General features: G+C 31.2%; 1 protein-coding gene and 1 non-coding gene across 2 annotated transcripts in view; one reads left to right on the top strand and one right to left on the bottom strand.

The window, feature by feature from the left end:
• The window catches only part of LOC126769895 (uncharacterized), a 52,405-nt gene that overhangs the window by 26,971 nt on the left and 4,494 nt on the right, over nt 1–20,940 (bottom strand). The window lies entirely within an intron of this gene.
• On the top strand, nt 12,662–12,743 carry Trnas-uga (transfer RNA serine (anticodon UGA)). The gene has a single exon. It is a non-coding gene; the product is annotated as a tRNA-Ser (tRNA).

Raw genomic sequence — 20,940 nt, 5'->3', positions numbered from 1 at the left:
GAAAATACAGGTTCAAATTATTTAAGCCTTTATAATGATATTAATCACTATGGACAGACATTGCCGTGTTGCCGTCGACGTGTTCACTACACGATATTAGAAAGTTAATTTATCAAAAAAGTCAATTGACAGTTACATCCGTCATTCCACTTTCATTAATTCGTCGGCGAGACGTTCGAATGAAGAGTGACATTCATCAGCCTCGTTCCGATCGGTCCCATGTCCCATATATTTGATGAAAACAAATCTATCACAATGGGAGAACCGTGTTACGCAGAAGAAACCTGTACTCCACTACTTTGGAGATATTATACGCGATAGGAAACTATCATCAGCTTTATTGTTTTAATTATTAATGATACAATATTCCAGATTACAACCACATGCAAACAAACAAATATACTCTTTAGCTTTATTATAGTAGCATAAATTTATTAGTATTTAAATTCTAAAACTAAAACGGTTTTAATTTTCGTACTTACACATTACAGTAAAATACAACTCATAAGAAAATCGAACATTTTTTCAACATGTGTAAATCGATACTTCGTACTGGAAGTTACAATAATTCATGAATAGTAAACAAATTATATTAATAGAATTCACAGCCACGTCTAATCAGGCATTACCAAACTACGCCTGATTAGCCAACAGTACGGGTCGCGTAGGTCACTTAAAATTTAAGACTTGTGTCAAATCTACATATATGAATAGATATATTCGTGTTGTGTGCAAACCTAACCTAGTTGTACCCTCGTCAAACAATTGCAATAACAATTGCAAAACGCAATTTTTTCGTTGTCTATGAGGGATGAGCTTTCTTGTTTCATAAATGAGATGAAGATCTAGAGGATGGGACAACCGCCAACTAAATTGACCGTATGAAGTCCTCGGAGAATCTCTGAGACGTTCAAGCATTTATAGTCACCTCGATGGGCCACGACATAGTCGCAACTTATCCTCTGCAATTTATTTTTTATTAAAGTTTAAATAAAACAATTTTTATTACTCGTGTTTGTTGATACATTTTACAGTTGAGCTTGTGTTTTTTTATACAAGAATGAGTGTTTGTTGTTATTAAACTCAATTTTATCTTTATATATTTTGACATCGCATGTGTTTCAGTGTGCTTGCGGTGCGCGCTGACCGCGGGTGTCCGACCGGCTGTCATTTTCCAATCTTTACAATGCGCGCTCCAAATTGGATAATCGCAGCTAACACTTCACTGTCGGCCTTCCGTGTGAAAGTTCAAGAGATTTGCGTGGACTTCGGCAACTGTCACATCTGTACCAAATCTTATGACTTAAAAAAAATAAATACGTATTTCACGTTTAACAAAAGTTAATTTGTTACCGTTTGAATAATGCTATGATGTTTGAAATACGAATATTGTTTGCAAAATCACATCTTTACGAAACGCTTGTTTAGTAATATTTTATTATTTTTGTACACGTGTTAAGACAACGCACACTTAGTTATACTAAATAATAAACGCAAACTTATCATTGACTTTAATATTTTTAACTTATTATTATATATCATTTAATTTAATAAAATAAGTTAAAAAGATAAGTGGTAGGAGATTTTTATCGCTAGTTCTTTTGAACCAGCTGTCACTTGAATCCGCCCGCAGTCTCTGCTCTTAATTGTAAATTGATTAATAATTCATTTTATATAATATTATAAAATTAATTATTATGGTTTGGGAAAAAAATCGTTGTGTAATTCGCATCATTTATTATTCTTCTTTATTTATCTTTGTTAATTAAGTTACTGGTACAACTAACCAGCTGTCAAAACCAAAATGCAAACCATATACCTCTTTTAATTATTGTATGTTGCTATATTTACAAACGTTTTTATTTAAAGAGAAACAGCGCTATTCTATCTACAAGTAACACTATCTTTGTATCTAAGATGGCGACATAACAGTTTGATTACTTGCAAAGATACAAAAGTTTAGCAATTTTACAAAAAATTAGACGAAAAACATCCCCTAAATGTCCCACTGCTGAGCAAGAGCAAGAGCTACATCTCTTTTTAATGAGAGTTTTTAAGCAGAAAATTTTACGTCGCATTTCATCAGGCGCTTAAAGGTTTTGTCAATCAATTCATTGTAATACGTAATTTAAAAAAAAATATATTGTCAACTTTTTATCAATGTAATTGCTATAAAAGGTACATCAGACTCGTAAGCCTCGATGTTATTATATAACACGAGAGCCTTCGTCAGTTATTGTATGAACACAAAACAACAGTTCCATCTAATCCACTTGCTCTGCCTAGTCATTCTAAAGAGTCGTAGACAGCTAGGAAATGTATTGAATAGAAGAGAAATCCGAATGATTGAATGGCCCTTCAATGATACACAATGACAGAGGAAGGAGTATAAATAAACACATTTACTGCGTTTATTTAGTAAAGGAAAATAAAATATTATTGTTGTCTTTTTGTTATATGTTATAGATTAGTTATTTTATATTGATTTGTTTACATAACAGATCATTGTTTGATTTACGACTTCTTATTTCAAAAAGAAACACAATGTATACAAATATAGATTGACTGTAATATAGTTGTTGAAATAACTTTATCATGATAAGAATTAATTCACTTGGCGCTGATGACTTCACCGTAATTCGATTTATTTTTTAAGCATTCTTTAACTCGGTATATTACTTAAAACTGAAAGAGTTTCCGAAAGCACGTCAAACCGTTTGTCTAATCTCTTTCTGAGAGTTCTATTGCACACAACTCCTGCACAGATGACTAGTCTAGAGATTCGCCATGGACGAAATACGGTCAAGAGAATATTATTATTATGATTAGAATTGAAATATTTAAAAAGCAAAACAGTAAAAAAAATCAATACTAGTTACAAAATTCGACTCTTACTATCTTTTTGATTACAAAGACATATGAATGTAGTATACTTGTAAATAAAAATAAAATTCCGATTGGGAATGATAAAGAAAGGTACCGTACATTATTGTACCTGTTCTCGGAAGACCGTTTATTTTATTTTTTTAAAACCGGAACATTTGCGATACACATTCCGAGATTGTCGCCGCTTTTGGCGATCATTGACCCAATAAAGTGTGAAAAAAAATTAATAATGACGCAGAGCTAGCGGTTTTGGCGCCACCGTGAAATCGAAAAAGAATTGAGCGCACGAGCAATCGCCATCTTGATATTTTTTTCAGGATTTGATTAGAAATTGCGGTCTGGGTTTTTTGCGGACTCGTTTGGACATCCTGCGACAATAGCGAAAACGTTTATTTTCATATTTTCCAATTATACTTCAATAATGACATTCAATCGGGTCCGTGATTATATTTACATCCAATTAATAAATACTGGTGATATAAAAACTGCTGCATTTAATTAAAATATAAGTTTTATTTTGAAATAGATGTTTTTAATCGCAAACAAGAATTCAAATCTCTTTGTTATTTACGCATTAGACTGACACTACTGCCGGTTCCTGATAAGAAATGGTACATCAAATCAATCAATTCAGTAATAGTAATTACGCAAAGACAAAGTTTAGGATAAAGATATAGTTTGTGACATTTCCTCTAATTCTGCGATGGGATAATGAACCATATACATTGCGCCACATAAGAGTGTATGCAGTCGAGTGACTATACGCTATACGCAATAGGTTCGATTAATAGTTTCATACTTAAGCAACGTATTTTATAAAAACAGTTTAATTTTCTATATTCAATGTTTGATTTTAATACCGTTTAAATCATTTGATAAAATTTACCAAATGTCAAAATTTTCAAACAACTGTAGTCATCGCAGCAATCGTTCTATTGGTTCTGCATGATTCGGCGCCAAATATTGACAGTTCTGTCAAGTTTAACGAGACAAATATAGAAGACCAAAGATAATATTCCATACAAATAAATCGTATTTACTCTGTTGAATTACCGCAAGAATAGCTAAGCCTGCACACAAAACATGTTTAAAATAATGACACATTTTGCTATTGTTTAATGTGTTCATACTTTAATATTGTTTGTATTTCTTGACGTTTAAATATACTTTATTTTTTATGTCAATGTTTTAAACGAAGTGTTTATGTATTTTAATATTTATGAATTAACGACAGCGTGAATTGTGTTAATCTACAACTCTGGGAGTTATAACGAACACCTGATACTAACCGCCAACACTAAGTACGAAAACTTTTTAACCGATATTTTATTACATAGCAGAAGTATTTAGATTATATTATTAAAGGTTACAATACAAACACTGTTAGAATGTTATATCGGTTTGATAAATTAGGGATACTTTTGAACTAATGGTAAACTATTAAAGCCCCAAATAAATCGAGAAAGTATTAATCATTTCAAACACTTGTATTATACAGAAACAAACGAATGCTTGCTTTTCCGAAATGTCGTTGATTAAATATATGCATATATTTTGGTATTACCCGGTTACCATGATTATTTAAAAATATTATTGTCCTTAATTCTTATCAGCCAGCTTTTCAATTATTTGTCAATCCTAAACTTGTTGTGCCAGCGAAAAAGATACTCACGGCAAACGTCACTTTAAATGGTTTTACACGACAATATCTTGACACCGATGTATCCTGGCTTTCAGCTTAAACGTAAGAAAATAGCAGAGTGTCACATATTAAAGTTATGTAGTCACTTAGCAAAGTACATGAATACATTTCCTATTTTAATAAGATATAATAATATCAGGGCCATTAAAAAGAAAATGTCTACTCAAATGGGTTAATTTTTAGTTCTATTTTTATATTATTTAGTTACTTTTTAGTTTAGTTTAATTCTGTTTTGCTTTTTAGTTATTTATTTTTATTTTATAGGCGATAATTTTTATAAGTTTTCTTATGTTTGTTCTAATGTTACGCTGTCATTACTGTAATGTGTGAGTGTGCTAATGTAATTTTTATTTTTGCTTTTAAGCCCTCATATAAGCATGTAATATCCACATCGAGAAAACTCAATTGTAAATATTTTCAGTTAAATGTATTATTGTATGTCATTGCTGATTGTATAATTGTAGTCAGTTTTGTGGATTAAATAAAAAAAAAGATACAAATATATACATAATATATATGTCTACATATAAATATGTATTGCAACATTATAAGAAAGTATTTATAAGTAAGAGGAGTAGTGAGACAAGAAATATATATTTGTGTGTGATAAGTGATCCTGTAACTGTGATGTATATTTTAAAGCATTTAAAGTACTTTATTAGAAAATTTCTAACATTCCCTTCCACTCCTGTTATATTAAGCTTTTAACTTAAACGTTGTCAGTAAAATTGTGATCACGATAGAAAAAGGACCGACGACGTGGATTATTAGATTGCTAGACTTTCTATGAATTTTTGAGCTATTAAAGGAAGTATTACTAATTAATCTACATATATGAATTTATATCGGTATGTTAATATAAATATACATATATATTGTTACGCGCGACGTCGAGGCGAGCCGTAAGCGATAGCTGAGAAAATCTGAGTAAGGAGGTTTTCGTACGGCGATGACACAGGTACCGCATGACATATTTAAAAATTGTTGTATTTTATTCTAATTAAAAAAGTATTGCGAAAAAGTACGATATTGTAATAAAATAAGTGTTTATTTGCTCAAAACAGTAATTCACTGTAACATTATATAAATATATATTTATTTAAATAATTCGTTTAGATTGTCAATATTCGTGACATTCTCGGAATATAAAATACATTTTTTTTTTATTGAATAATTAATATAATTCATGGAATTTCATAATTCTATGCTAATAATAATATAGTTGTAGAAGGTAATATAAATGTTTTTGCGAGGTATCGCTCATCTCGATGACGTCACGGCACATTACCTGCGTTACGTCTGCGGGCGGACGACCGACTACCGTTTTTATTATTGGTTTATTTATAATTGAGACACGTTCGACTGGTAAAGAGATGATTCTATCCTTAGATTATACGATGCATGACAAGTGTCTGTTTATTTTCGTACTCTTGTAATATATGGAAACTAATGATATAACGTCAACCGTACGAAGGTATGTATATATATAAAGCCGAGATGGCCCTGTGGTAAGAACGCGTGAATCTTAACTGATGATCGTGGGTTCAAACCCGGGCAAGCACCACTGAATTTTTATGTGCTTAATTTGTGATTATAATTCATCTCGTGCTTTACGGTGAAGGAAAACATCGTGAGGAAACCTGCATGTGTCTAATTTCACTGAAATTCTGCCACATGTGAATTCTACCAACCCGCATTGGAGCAGCGTGGTGGAATAAGGTCCAAATTTTCTCCTCAAAAAGAGGAGAGGAGGCCTTTAGCCCAGCAGTGGGACATTCACACACAGGCTGTTACGGACGGTACGAAGGTATTGTATATGATAAGGTATTTGAGTGTAGTTATATAGAGGGGGCACACCGCCCCTCGAGTCGAATCAAATGAAATTATGGTTTATGGACCTTACTCGGACAACTCTTATTGGTCAGGATAAACCAAAACGACAAAATAATACAATATGCTTTATTGTACACCAAAAGAGTTAAGGAAATATACAGTTATAAACAAAAATATAATTTATGGTATGTATAAAAGGCGATCTGAGAAATCAATCCAGACAACCTTTGGGGAAATACCTGAGATTAATAAACCAGTAAAGTTCATACAAGTAAATCAATAAGTGTATTCAATATATCCATTATAAATTTTGCATTGCTTTTACTGACTGTAGTTAGTTACGTGTGACAAATATTATTATTTACATTATATATTATTTATTAATAATAAGAACTGACTCGGACTTTTGAACGTATTAATCGATTGAGATAAGCACTTTTGACTCATGTTACAAGATTAAAAAAATGTAAAATATATTCTCCTAGCATAACTTAGTAGTTACTCATTCCTTTAAATGACGCAGTCAACTATATACAATTAAATTTAAATATCCATACAAGATGGCACAGGATATTTCGTTCATTTCCATGCGGAAATAAACGAAAACGAGCTCCACGGTTTTGTATTATCGATATATCGAATATATTCTAACCAAGAATATATTCTTGATAGAAAATTTGTATAATGGATGTTGATATATAAATAAATGAATAAATTAGTAAGTATGAGACTTACTGACATCGACGGTATTTTACCGATCACGAAAATTGAGTCATGTATGTATATTGTCATGTAAAAGTTCGTTATAAGGAAAGAAAAGGCAGAAAATATTATTTCAAAACCACTATATAATAATACAATGGTTTTGGAATAATATTTTCAGTAACAATAAGTGTCAATCTTCATTAAGCCCAACCTAAGTTCTAAGTAACTTAGCTTATTCGGAATTCCAATTAAACTTGCCACAAGTTCACGCGGTAATGGTAATGGATAGTAACGTAAATATTTTTAATAGTTATCGTTATATATATATTTAATATTTTGTAATATAAGAAAATACTTCAACTAAAGACAACTCAATACTATATAAAGTTAAAGTATAAAAAAAACATCATTTAATAAAAAAGATGAAAACATTAGTCATGCATTCCTTTAAACGAATAAATTTAACAAAAATAATATATACATACCTAATATATATTTTTTTTTTGTATTTTTTATGCACGGTTATTACGCATATCGATCGTGAGGACCGTCTGACTCATCTCATGTTCGCGCCGGTTTTTTTAGCATTTTTTTGCAACAGGTCGAACTAGCTCTGAGGTATTTGCACGTCCATGCTGGAAACTATTTTTTAACGACGATTTTATATTTACAGTTTCTTGCCCATTCGACCCAATTGTTTATATAAATATTAATGTTAAATTATAATACGTTAAAATAAAAAGAGACAGCCTATAAATGTCCCAATGGGCAATGGCCTCCTCTCCTGTTGAGCTCACTCAACAGGAGATGAGCTGGTCTTTGATCTCATGATATTTTTCTTCATTGCAGAGCACGAAATTAAGACAAACATTATTTAGAGACATAAAAATTCAAAAGTTTGCCCGGGTGTGATCACACAATCTTCCGTTAACTATTACGTATCTTAGCCACAGAATTATATTGTTTTGGGAATGAAAAGATTGCTGCCAGTCCGCTATAAATAATTAAATACATATACTATACAGTTAGAAATGAAGTTGATATTATTATGAAAAGCTAACACCGGTTCGGAATGTAGATGTTACATAAGAATGTTAATTTACCCATAATATACATATATATATATATATATATATATATATATATATATAACATATATATAATATAATATATATATATATATAAAATTGACTAAATAGTCTAACCTTTTTTTCATATCTGTAAACTTTTATTATGTATTCTGCCTTATATATTAATATATTTTTATTATAATAATTGAATTTATTAATCAGCTACGACAAAGGTTCTCCAAATCTGATGCATGATGAATCTATTTGAGGAAAATATCAGCTCGTAATCTCACGACGGTTGAATGGGGAGTAAACTATACCCTGGAATACAACGACTAATGACCTGAAGCACATTACTTGCTAAATTGCGTAATATTTCACATTCTTCATCAGATTGAATTAACTTTAATAAAACTTCATGATATTTTAAGATAAAGTTCTTAAAATTATATTCTATTATATTATGTAGATTATTAGCATTGTTTACCTTCCTTATGCATAACTTATGCATAAAGTTATAATTATATTTCAATATATTAGATCTCAAACATGTGATATTTTTCCTTAGGGAAACTAACTTCAACAATAAATTGTCAATGATTATAATAATCCAATCAGCGCAGGTTTCCAGTTCATTCATAAAATTTGACATCGTTATTTTTTATGTTCAATAGTGCTTAAATTTTGATAAATTATTAAATTTCGTCGCGAACATAGTTATATGTAAACAAACGTAACGACTTACTGTCCAAAAACTTCACTTCACTTGACACACAACACATCTAGAAAGCGCCCTCGCCATACACGGTCAGTCTCGACACAACCTAAAATGAGAACTTCCACACTAAGGTACTTCACACCTGACCAAACAAAATACGTATAACAAATACTTCTGCAATATATAATAGTGACGTGGGCTAGATTAAACTCAGAACTAAGTAAATTCTGGAAATTTTATCTCGGATTCAAAGTGCCTAAGGGCCTTGGGTCTATATACCGGGCCTGGTGATGACTGGCCACGGACGTGACTTTATGTAATTACTATCAGGCCGTATATTTAGGCATGTGTTACAAATTATTACATACGTCTTTTAAGTTCAGCTTGTCGTTGATTGTCATAGTTAAAATATATTTTTACATTAATATAGGTTTTGGAATTATATATAATCGCCGTACAATACTGAACTTCAGAACGACACCATTTCCAACACCGTCAGTTCTGTGACGGATGTCAACAATATCGAATTTGCTACACGCGCAGAAACAATACTTATTGTCTTCCATTCTCTTGATCGCATTGTGAATCGTTCGCTTTATTTCATATTTACTTTGTAAGTTTTAGATCTCATAACTTTAGGTAGGCATTACACTCGTTCCGACAACTTGTGCGAAATGTAAACAAAGCCACACTAATTAAGAATATTATGACTGAATAATTATATTGTCACGCTTCACTGTTTTTAATTCACAACACATTTATTATGCACCCATATCGCATTAAACTTAATTAAGTATATAATGTTATATTTTGTACAAATTTAAATAAAATATTAGACGATGTTTCATTTTTCAGTAAGTCTAAAATAATAATATATCAAGCTTTTATGAAAACTGAAATATTCTTGAACTAATTTGTTTGACTGCGACGTACATTAATTGAATACGCGGAAATCATGTTAAATAGCCAAAAAACCTGATACTCGTAATAATAAGCCAAAATAAATGAAACAATGTGCTTAATTGAACAATGATCACGATGAATGTCGAAGGCATCCTCGAAAGGCAAAAAATTCATAAAACGTGAATTATTTTTCGTCTTAAAAATAAACCGAGGAAGTTGAGCACAGTTCGTTACATCGGCAGAATTCATAATGTTTCATTAACTTATTTCTTAACTAGATGCTTGTTTGGGGTTCACTTGCCTACATTCAACTCCTAACTCCAAGTTCCATCAAATTGGTTTATACAAACAAAACGTTTAGATATATGTGTGTAAAATGAATGTGTATATTGCTCACTGGTATCAACTTTAAAGCGTCATGACCCAATGAAGGTCACAGTTACAAGACTAAGTCCATTGTCAAATTTATTTCGAGTCATATCTTTGAAATGTCACGAATATTATGCCTTTATAAAATGGAAATAAATTAAAACTCTTTGTAGGATAAAATTATTATGAATCAGGCTGTGACTTCCAATATTTAGATCCTTTAGATTTTTATTCAGGAAACACGTCACGATATCCTCCGCTTGCAATTTTGGTGTCGTCCCAAGCGCTGATTTAACGTCCGTTGCAGCGTTGTCAATGACCCAGTTAGGACGTTATTATTGCCAGCTTGAACCCCGAGCCCAATGACGATTCAATTAAAAACAATTCAAGCCATTATCATCCTTTTTGAAATACTACAGAGTATTATTTCCTGTGTGCAATTTTGATAGACGGTAACTGCATCTAACTGTAGTCTGTCAACCGTGCTTTTAAAATAATATGATCCGTTAAAAGAGCAAGCCATTATCAATTTTGGTACGTATTCTGATGAGTTAATTTTGCTTGCACCTGTTTTGACAAATGGTCACAATAATTACATTTGCGATTAGGTTAAGTTATCACCTGCAAATTGCAAGGCTCTGTAAAGTTTAAGCGCTTCAAACAATTAACAATGTATTAAATAATACTTTATTTTTCTTAAATCGCTGTGTTGTAATAGTGAGTTGAAATTTTAAATTTAAGAACATTTAGTCACGACCTCTAATTAGTTTCTAGATTGTAACTAGTAATCGACGCCACTCTTAGAATAAATAATTATCATAAGATAATCGATTTTAATAGCGAAAACTTTATTTAAATTAAACACAAAGTATCATATACAATATTATAAGAAAACGATTTCATTAATGTTTTGATTATTTACATATATATTTAGTTCATTTTTCAAAAATACATTCTATCAAAAATGTATAACCCTCAAAACGTTTTTATTTAATCAACCAATATTAAAAAACGTTGTTATCTAAGTTTAGATTACTTATATATTGTCACAATAAAGTCATATAAGGTCAACATATGAAGAGTCGTTGTATATCTACAAACTTGAAATAGAATAATAAACTACAGAACCATATGCGAATAAATAAGTGTTATAAATGCTCCTCCTTTTCGTATTTCTTTTTTGTAAATACGTTAAGCATTCCAATCAATTTGCTAATTATACATATAAAAAAATTACGAAGAATTTTTATCCATCACTGTTTATGGTCAATTAACATTTTTAATATTTTTTATAATATCTAATTTACTTGATGAAATATTATTTCAAGTTCTTCAACATCACATCATCAAAATTTCGACAATTCGACATCAGATACTAATTATCGCATAATTACAGATAACTCAAAACTATTGATATACTATACAATTTTATTATACATGTAGGTTATATAATTGATAAACTGTCTTAGCTAGAAACAAGAAACAAAATAACTAAATTTTTGAGTCCTGTCAATTTTTCATAACATAAATATTCGACTTAAAGTAACCTTGCCACGGTGTACTGTTTTTAATAATAAACGCATAAACAAATTTAAACAAATTAAGTAGTAAAATAAAAAATCTATTAACAAAGAATTAAACAATCGTTATTTAAATACGTATTAATTTATATAGTAGTTAGTTTTTGTTTTTGGCAATTAATGTAACTAGGTTTAGTAAGTAAAGTAAAATTAACTTAATTGTTAAATTATGAAACATTATTAAGTACATCGTATAAAAAAGATACACTTGATTATTTATTGGCAAAATTCTACTACTAATTCTACCGGTACGATAAGAAATACCTACCTCAAACCTGAGACGAACCAACGGAGAAAACTCAGCGCCATTTCGAGCTACCACCGATTCCGAATATAGATTAAACAGAGACGGACAGCTAGAGATTTAGTATTCACTCTTTTCTATCCATTAAATTACATAAATTATAAAAAAAGTGTCATAGGTACCGACCTAATTGGACATGATTAAAGTCCCGACGGGTAGGTAGTAAGTAATCTCTCGTTCTGCCGGCAGGTTAATTATGCGAAGTAATTATATTCGTATATTTTAATGTGTTCTAGTTGTATTAGGAGCAGGCTTCAGTAAAAGTATTAGCAACAACATAAAATTACTTTACAACGAACAATAAAGAAATGAAAGTGTAATTAAATCAAAATTTGCACAAGAATAGCAAAATTTTTATCTCTTTCTTTAGAAGTCCTAGCGCGAACAGTACATTATTAAAACTAGACAGACATTGTAACTGTAATACACACACACAATAGCAAAACACAATCAAAATAAATAGTAATCGTATTCAACATTCACGACACACCAACGCCTTTTCAGTTATCTCCGTATGACGTCATGCCCAATGTCATCGTGCTGTTTAATATGACGTAGTAACTATCGCCGTATTTCGCCATTCACTTCATAGCTGAGGTGTCCGAGTGGTTAAGGAGTTGGACTTGAAATCCAATGGGTTCTACCCGCGCAGGTTCGAATCCTGTCCTCAGCGATTCTTTTTAATTCATATTTTATATTTTTTACTTACAAAAATAAATTCGCTTATATATATTTTTTTTTAATAAATTTAATTGACCCACCACGCCAAACCTATTAAAAAATATCTTATTGTAATACATATCAAAATATTAATTTTCTAGAATTTCAATAAAGATAAGTTAACACGTGAATGAGCACGCGTTGCTGAACAATGACATATCTGTTCTTCAAAAACAATTGCGAGATTAAATAGACGATTGATGGAAGTCATGATGAATTAATATAATTAATAAGTTTTGCCTTTGGTCCAGTGTATTTTCAAACCAATGTAGATAATGCTCATAAATCATGAATTAAATAAATTATTAACTTTTTTGAACAGTCCATCGTAAAATATCGTATCGCGTTCGTTGATTTCCAGACAGGATATAAATTGATTTGTATATTGTTGACTTTGTATTTCATTTGAGAAAAAGGGAAACAACTAAGTTTTTGCCGTTTATTCTCGATAGAATCTACATTATAAATCATTCCATTTAATTCTTTAACAAGACGAATAAAAGGTTATTTAAGAGCCTTTTTGAGTAAAATACGTTTAATAAATTTCGTTTTTTTAGTATATAACGAACAGAAACGCTTCAGAAACATAACGAACGAATCGCATAACATTATTATTCCTCAGTAGCCATAACATAAAGTAATAATTAAAGTTATAAATTATATGCAAAGTAGTCTTAAAGATACTTTCACACACTGAGTACTCAAACAAGTACAAGTGCGTTTTGACCCTAACACCTTAATAATCTTAGTGCGGATTTAACAAGGAATTACGCAGATTGTAATTTCATTTAGCTGCATTGTTTAACAGTTCCCACAATTTAGATAATATATAGCATTTCCTGATTTCATTTTAACTTCAGTATAACTATTTGCTTCATACATATCCATGTCTATTTGTAACTAAATGTTATTAGATTATTTTCATCCATTGTTACGTCATGAATAAAACTGTTATCATAACATTTAGACAAGCGGTTACAGCCTTAGTTATACGCAGACGAAGCTGGAATCTCAGTGGTATTTCTATAAACAATGTCAATTGTGACAGCGTCACGTGCCGGGCCGGTGTGCCAACGAGTCTGCTGCAGCGTGAATCATGGCGGCCGGTCGTCGCGCACGCTGTGTGATTATAATTCTAAATATCCTTCCTATATCATGCTGCTAACAATCCTTAATCTGATATATTACAGTATCTTTGTGAGTTCACTTACGTTCGACCTGCTTCTAATTTATACACGTTGCGTCATCGTTAATGGGTTCTAAATAATTTGCTTTTAAACTCGAATTATTGTTATTTGATAAATTAATGTTCCAGAATAGGGCGTGACTGTCGACCCTTTTTAGCACTAAGTGAATATTGTTAACAGATATTTCACTTTTATTTCGTCAATATTTTTATGGTGTTAACGTTAAAAAATAGTGTTGCAAATAATATATCATCAATGCAAAGTTTTAGATAAAACAAAATGTCATTAATACGTTTTAGGAACAAAACGGCCCTAAATCAAGCCCTGTAGAACCTATTCTAATTTGATTGTAAGTGTCAAAACTCCTGGAAAGAACAGCGACTTATTATTTGGGGTAATCTGTAAAACATTACTTATTTAAAAACGAAATCCGTTGCAACATTCGGCGGTTGGAAGTAAGCTAGTGCAACAATAGTAACAGCCTGTATATTTATGTCGTGTATGTGTGTCGCTTTTTGGGCAAATATAAATATCATGTTGAATAGAAGAGAACGCAAAATCCGACACGGTTCGTAATTAAATATACTTAAATAACTCCTATATATCTATGAAGTTATAATAATTATATAAATTTAAATTACACTATGAAGGTAAATAAAAGTAAGTAGATCGGTTATAATTAGTATATATCGCACACCGCTCTCGCGCAGTATGCCGTGTATCATCTGGTCTCGACCTTCAGCAGCACGAATGAGGAATATATAATTAACCGAAATTACGCATTAGGTTTTTCCTATTGCACACACAATACAAGCCAAACAAGTGACATCTTCAATCAAAGTTGTATTTGCGTTTACCAAATTATAAATTTAAAACATAAATTAAAACTAATAAATTCGACGTATTAATAATTATACACAAAATTATATATTTGAAATAAAAAAAAAACCTGCAGCTGGTATTCATATTTACGTGATTGTACTATATTTATTTAAGTATCAGTGTCAACTACAACTTCTATCGTATTCTACTCGAGGGTATGCAGCCGATATCCATAAGCATATTTGTCCGGAAGGAGATGGCAATTTATAATATTAATGGCCCCACTTATTAAGAGACTTATTAAGAGATAAAAATATTTGCCGCTGCTTTTCAATATTTGGTGTTTGTAAAAAGATTTTGACACACAATTAATTATTATTGACATAAGTCCCCAATACCGACAATTTATCGATTAATAAATCTTAAGTTAAGAAACCTATATTACTATGTACTGTATCTACTGTTGCTAAAGGAAATTACAAAAATAGCGTATTTTACATAATAACACACGTAAAGGTAAAAACATCAACTTTAATTTAGATTATTACGCAAAAAAAAGGCTTAATAATACGGTAATCAAGGAGGTATTGCTTATAACAACAAAGAAGTATGAACAAAAATGATTTCAGTAAAAGTCGTGACTACGACTTACGGTTATTCTTAAAAGCTAATCGACCGATACTGATGCCATCAAAGTGGAGCAAATGCCAGACGACTAAATCTACGAGATACAGATTGTAGAACGAGGCTTTTCGTACCAGAGGACTGAGTAATTTGTTGAATTACTGGTTTGACTTCCATAATGCTTACAATTTTGCTACATTTTGAATATTTATGTAAAACGTTTTATAATAATAATAGTTATAGCAATAATCCACGTAATGATATTAATTAAAATCGCCTGAAGCAAACTCTGGTGTAAAACAAGTGAAGCATTAAATGAATATAGGTCAACGAGTAAATAGAAAATATTTAACACAGAGTAATACACAGTTATGTATAATGTGATATAAAAAGTACGAGTACGTTTCAGTTAGTTACACGAAATACGTTATTGGGGAACTAATTAAAATTGCATTGATCAAATATTAGAGTGCAACACCAAAATAGGCGTCATATTTTTTTTGTTTACTTATTACTGTAAATACACGTACAATGAATATTGTTAAAAGTATCATAAAATATCGTACAGTGATAAGTTTTTAACGATAAACAACGTACCACTAAGTGAACTTCCTGGGATGAATCTTCCGCATAGCTCTTAACAGAGCCTGCTTTGCCTTTTAGCAAGAACTACATTACGATTACAGAATTATAATGCTCGAAGGCCTTTGTGCTTTTTGAATAGCAAAGAAAGACTTAGGAGACAGAACAGTGAAATTAAAACTATAACTATTTAGCAAATGGAATAGCAATTATTGTCCGTTATTAATAAAATGTATGTAATAACGTACGCTTCATGAGCACGATGTTAAGTAATCGTAATTCATACCCACATCACAATATGAATAAAGTAACAAAGTAATAGCTTTTAAATTTTTACTGCTGGGCTCACGCTTGCACTCCTTTTATATGGGCCGATGGATACACGCATGGTAACAAAAGTAAAATTTACCATGTGCACGATATTTATCGGCGCCGAAAAAGCTGATTTTCCAGATCTAGAAGGACTATTTGGTAGTCTGCCTTTTTCTAAAAAAAACTTCAAATTAAATTCTAAAAGGTAAATACAACGTGAAGCCCACACACACACAATATATACATTACATTGCACTACACTAGACTACTAACAACGTTCTGTTTCTAACCTTTTTTCCGGTCTTTGTGCGTTTCGATTGAATAAATAAAAAAACGCATAAAATTATTTAATGAAGATAAAGCTAGTAAGAAAGCTTAGACTTGCATTAAAATTTTTTTTCAACATATATTTGTGTGTTTTTAAATAATTATAACCGTGAATGAAGGCTCGGCCAAGGAGAATTTATTTAGTTTGAAATAAATTAAAATAAAATTTGAAATTGACAAGTATTGAGGTTGAGCGAGAATACTGAGGAAAACCCAGCCTTAGTCACAGTTTCCTGAAAACGTTCTAACGGGACGCTCCTAAACATACTAATTGGACGTCTGAGGTTGATCGTCAGCTTGTTAGAAAAATAAACATTGACGAGTCAGAGCGTGCGGTGTTTGTTCCTGTTTGTTACGAAACCTTAACCTTGATTCATTTGTTTAACATATTGATATGTAACTTGTCGCTAACATATTTTCTCATTAGTATGAATCGTAAGAAATATATTCTTTATTTCATTTTGTGATTTTTTGACACAAACCTCAATAAATTCAAAACTGAAAATGACTTTTTAGAAATATCAAAATGGCAGTGTTACATGAAACCGGCATAAATACTACTAATATAACAAGGATGAAACTAATAATAGTATTTGATAATCTAACTGAATCTAAATATCTTCAACTTTATCAAACAAAATAAAATTTATTGTTTTATTATCCAAAACAAATTAACAATATGATAGGTATATAAATAACGCATATTTAAACAAGGTTAACAATCATAAGTAATAGCAATTCTTTATATCACTACCAGACAGTTGAGTTTTGATTAAAATATTAGATTAAAAATAAATTTATTTACTCAATTAAAACAAAGTCTGCGCTATATATACCTTGAAGAACATTAACTATACTATTAAAATTTGCTTATAATATGAATGTAGGACATAAAATGAAACATATTAATTATTTCGGTTATTAGTCCAGCGGTGTGGATACAAGGTCACGTCACGGTAGCGGGCGCCATGACTGCGGGCGGCTGCGCGGGCGCAGCGAGATGCGAAAGTGTCGCACTTTCACACGCCAGCGCAGCTCGAGGCTCGCGAGTGCCCGTAACGGTACCCCTGATGCATTGATTGATAGCTGTCGTAATGAGCTACGTAACGGTTTTAAATTAAAACAGCGGAGAACGAATCTGTGACATTGAAAAATATTTGATGTATTTCAGAAGAATTGGGTCAACAGCTTTTTAAAAGAAGCATCACTTTAAACGAAATATTATAAGGTGTCTGTCTTTATTCAAGAAGACATCCGGCTTAAAGAAACGCCGTAAAATTTTAAATACCTTCTCTAATATAATTTTTTTAAGCTATTTAATTGATTTTATAGAAAGCAAATATTATGTAATAACGAGTATAAAAGCGCTGTTTAATGTTAGTACATGGGAATATATTAGGAAAATAACATCTTATATGTAGAATAAGCAAACAATGTTTAAGGACGAAACAATGGCAGTATTCTATAAATACGTAACTGTTACGTATAAGTCGACAGTTTACGTTACTAATATTAATGAGAAATTATTACAGTGTATAGCTTTAGTAATAGACGACAAAAGACTAAAAGTCACCCTTATATTTTCACGCCGGACTCAGAATACGACCATTGTGATCGAATAAATCATCAATTAACTTTTATATTGTCTACCGAGTTATGAAGTTCTCCAAAAACATTTTATATAAAACGTTAACGATGTAGATAAAATGTGTCAACGCACAGCGTTTATAAAGAGCCCTTCTAAAGTTTAATTTTAAAATATATTTTTAATGGATATTAAGCCAAGCGATAACTTGCATTTACGCTTAACATAAAAGGGTCAGTTAAATTAAAAATATAACTTTACGTAACGTTCCTTTAATAAAAATCTAAAATAAAAAATACTTTGCTATAAAAAGACGCGTAAGTAAATGAAAAACATCCCATCTGTTTATGTGTTCATTTCAGCGTGAGATTAGATGTGGAGCGAAACAGGTCACAGGTCACAGAGCACATCAGCACAGGTGCATACCATCTCATGATTAACGTTAACAACAACCTAGTTCTATTTTCTTATTGTGAGCACACCAAGTTGAATTTAAAGAAGTTAAACTTTTCTAAGATGCGCAAATTATCTTTACGATAAATTAAACTTTAGATACAAACAAAGTTTATTGTATCATATAAGCAGTTGTTTTATTTAAATAGAAAACATCTAGTCATCACGCTTTGCTCTCAAAGAATGATGAGGCTAAGGTGGCCGTCTCACAAACACAATGACCCAGTGCGCTCCACCTGCTTCAGAACAGTAGGCTCGAACTTCACCTTGAACTAAAACATGTATTTAGGAATCCAGGTCGCCTTTCTGCTCATTAAATCTTAGTTGTCTAGCTTGAAGAACCGTCTATTTTTATTTATTAAATACTAATTAAAGATATCAGCTTCGTTTGCATATAGAAATGATTTTGTATATATGTTTGGATAATCGCTTACGATGTTAAAGATTATTTACCGATGTTATTTATTTGCATCTGAACGAACGTATTAGGTGTTTATTTAATAACTTAGTATTGCACGAAGCATAATAAAGGAATAATTAAAGAGTAATAAAATTAATTTTGACAACATATTCTTTATTTAAGAAACTAGATATTTGTATAATTATAACAGGTTTACATTTGATTAAATTAATTGGTGCTATTATTTCGAATATACATATACCGACTGATACGTGGACCGTCCGCTACATTTAAAAGTTCTACACAAGCAAATTTTACACTTACACCTTATAATCCCTACGTACACACAGACACACACAGATATAAATTATTATACATGGTTGGAAAATGATAACAAATATCTTCCTATACTGTAATGGTTACATACATCGATAATCCTTGTTTTGAAACCCTTAAGTTTATTATGTGTGCAGTCGGACGTCCGCCTGTGTGAGTCACGTCGGCGTCGGTCACAGCTCGGGCTCCTATGAATCATTATGACACACATTTTCTCGTCAAAGCGACTCGGATGGCGCTGTATGTAAGCGACTAAGCCTTTCATTTCGTATGCTCGATCATTTGTTAAGTGATTGATTAATTTAACCACGATTGACGTTAAAAAACATCATTATGAACTCGCTACGCATGTGATTTTGTTTTTCGAGACTGTTCCTTGGACATTTTCTAAAGAGTATCTAATCATCACCCTAATGAGTCATCACTCTGAGATTTTAGCAAATTTAGTTTAGTCATGCTTTGGTTCGTGAGTTTCTGTCGTTTGTGCTTAACGTTTGATATGAGACACACATCATCCACAGACGTGAGCTAAGCAATATTGAATATTGATGTTTTTTTATCAACAAAAATGTTCATGTTGTAAACGCTAAAGTAAATCAAGTTTTATTTGCGTTTGTATGTTTCCAATCTTGTGAGTAAAAAAAAACTTAAATTCATAAACGATTCTTCATGCCACCCAGGAAACTCCACAAAAAAGGGCATGCCAACTAAACAGTAGTGGCTGGCGTTGTTGGTAATGTCATCGATTACCGAGATAAAGTACGAGTGTGCATTGACCGAGGGTGTCCGCCACGCCGCGGTTTCACGGTCGCACGAGAGGTCGACCAGTGGAGAGATGAGCCGGCTCTTGTTTTATAGTTTGCACATTTCCGTTGGTTTAAGGTTTTACAAAGAATATTGACTTGTTGAATTTAATGAAATGAGTGTCATTGTTTTCAAATGAGATCATAATTTACAGAAATATATTTCGCAGCTTAGGTATATTCATAGTTATCTATTTATGAAAATGCCCATTCATTGTATTATGTTTCACATAAAACTTTGCTAATATTTTATATAATACATATTTGAATCATTCAAAAGATACAAAAAATGTACAAGTAATTACTAATTAATATCTTACTTCCTACTTGTCAATATCACCGCCGGGCTATGAGACAGCAACACAGGCGAACCATTAAACCTCTAAATTATCCCATAAAGTGTAAACTTAATGGTAAAAAAGTAACTGAAACTTACAAGCAAATGTTTTTTGTCCCTACTATATCTATTATGTAGATGTTATATTTATGGAACGGGAGTCAGGACCGAGTTCATAAATTAAAACATATGTCTAAATTGTAAAAAAATCGTAATCGACTGCAAAAGTAACTAATCAGATATTGTAAATATTTGAATATTATTTCAACGCAGTTTTTCAACTTTTCTTGAATTTTTTATTGTTTTGTCTTTTGCAGTAAATATGTGTTATAGTTTTTATATTAAATATGCACATATTCTACGGCTCAAACATCATTCCTGT

This window comes from Nymphalis io, chromosome 8, assembly GCF_905147045.1.
Source record: "Nymphalis io chromosome 8, ilAglIoxx1.1, whole genome shotgun sequence".
Classification (NCBI taxonomy): domain Eukaryota; kingdom Metazoa; phylum Arthropoda; class Insecta; order Lepidoptera; family Nymphalidae; genus Nymphalis; species Nymphalis io.
Note: the sequence above shows the minus strand (reverse complement) of the source record. Positions and strands in the feature narration are given on the sequence as shown.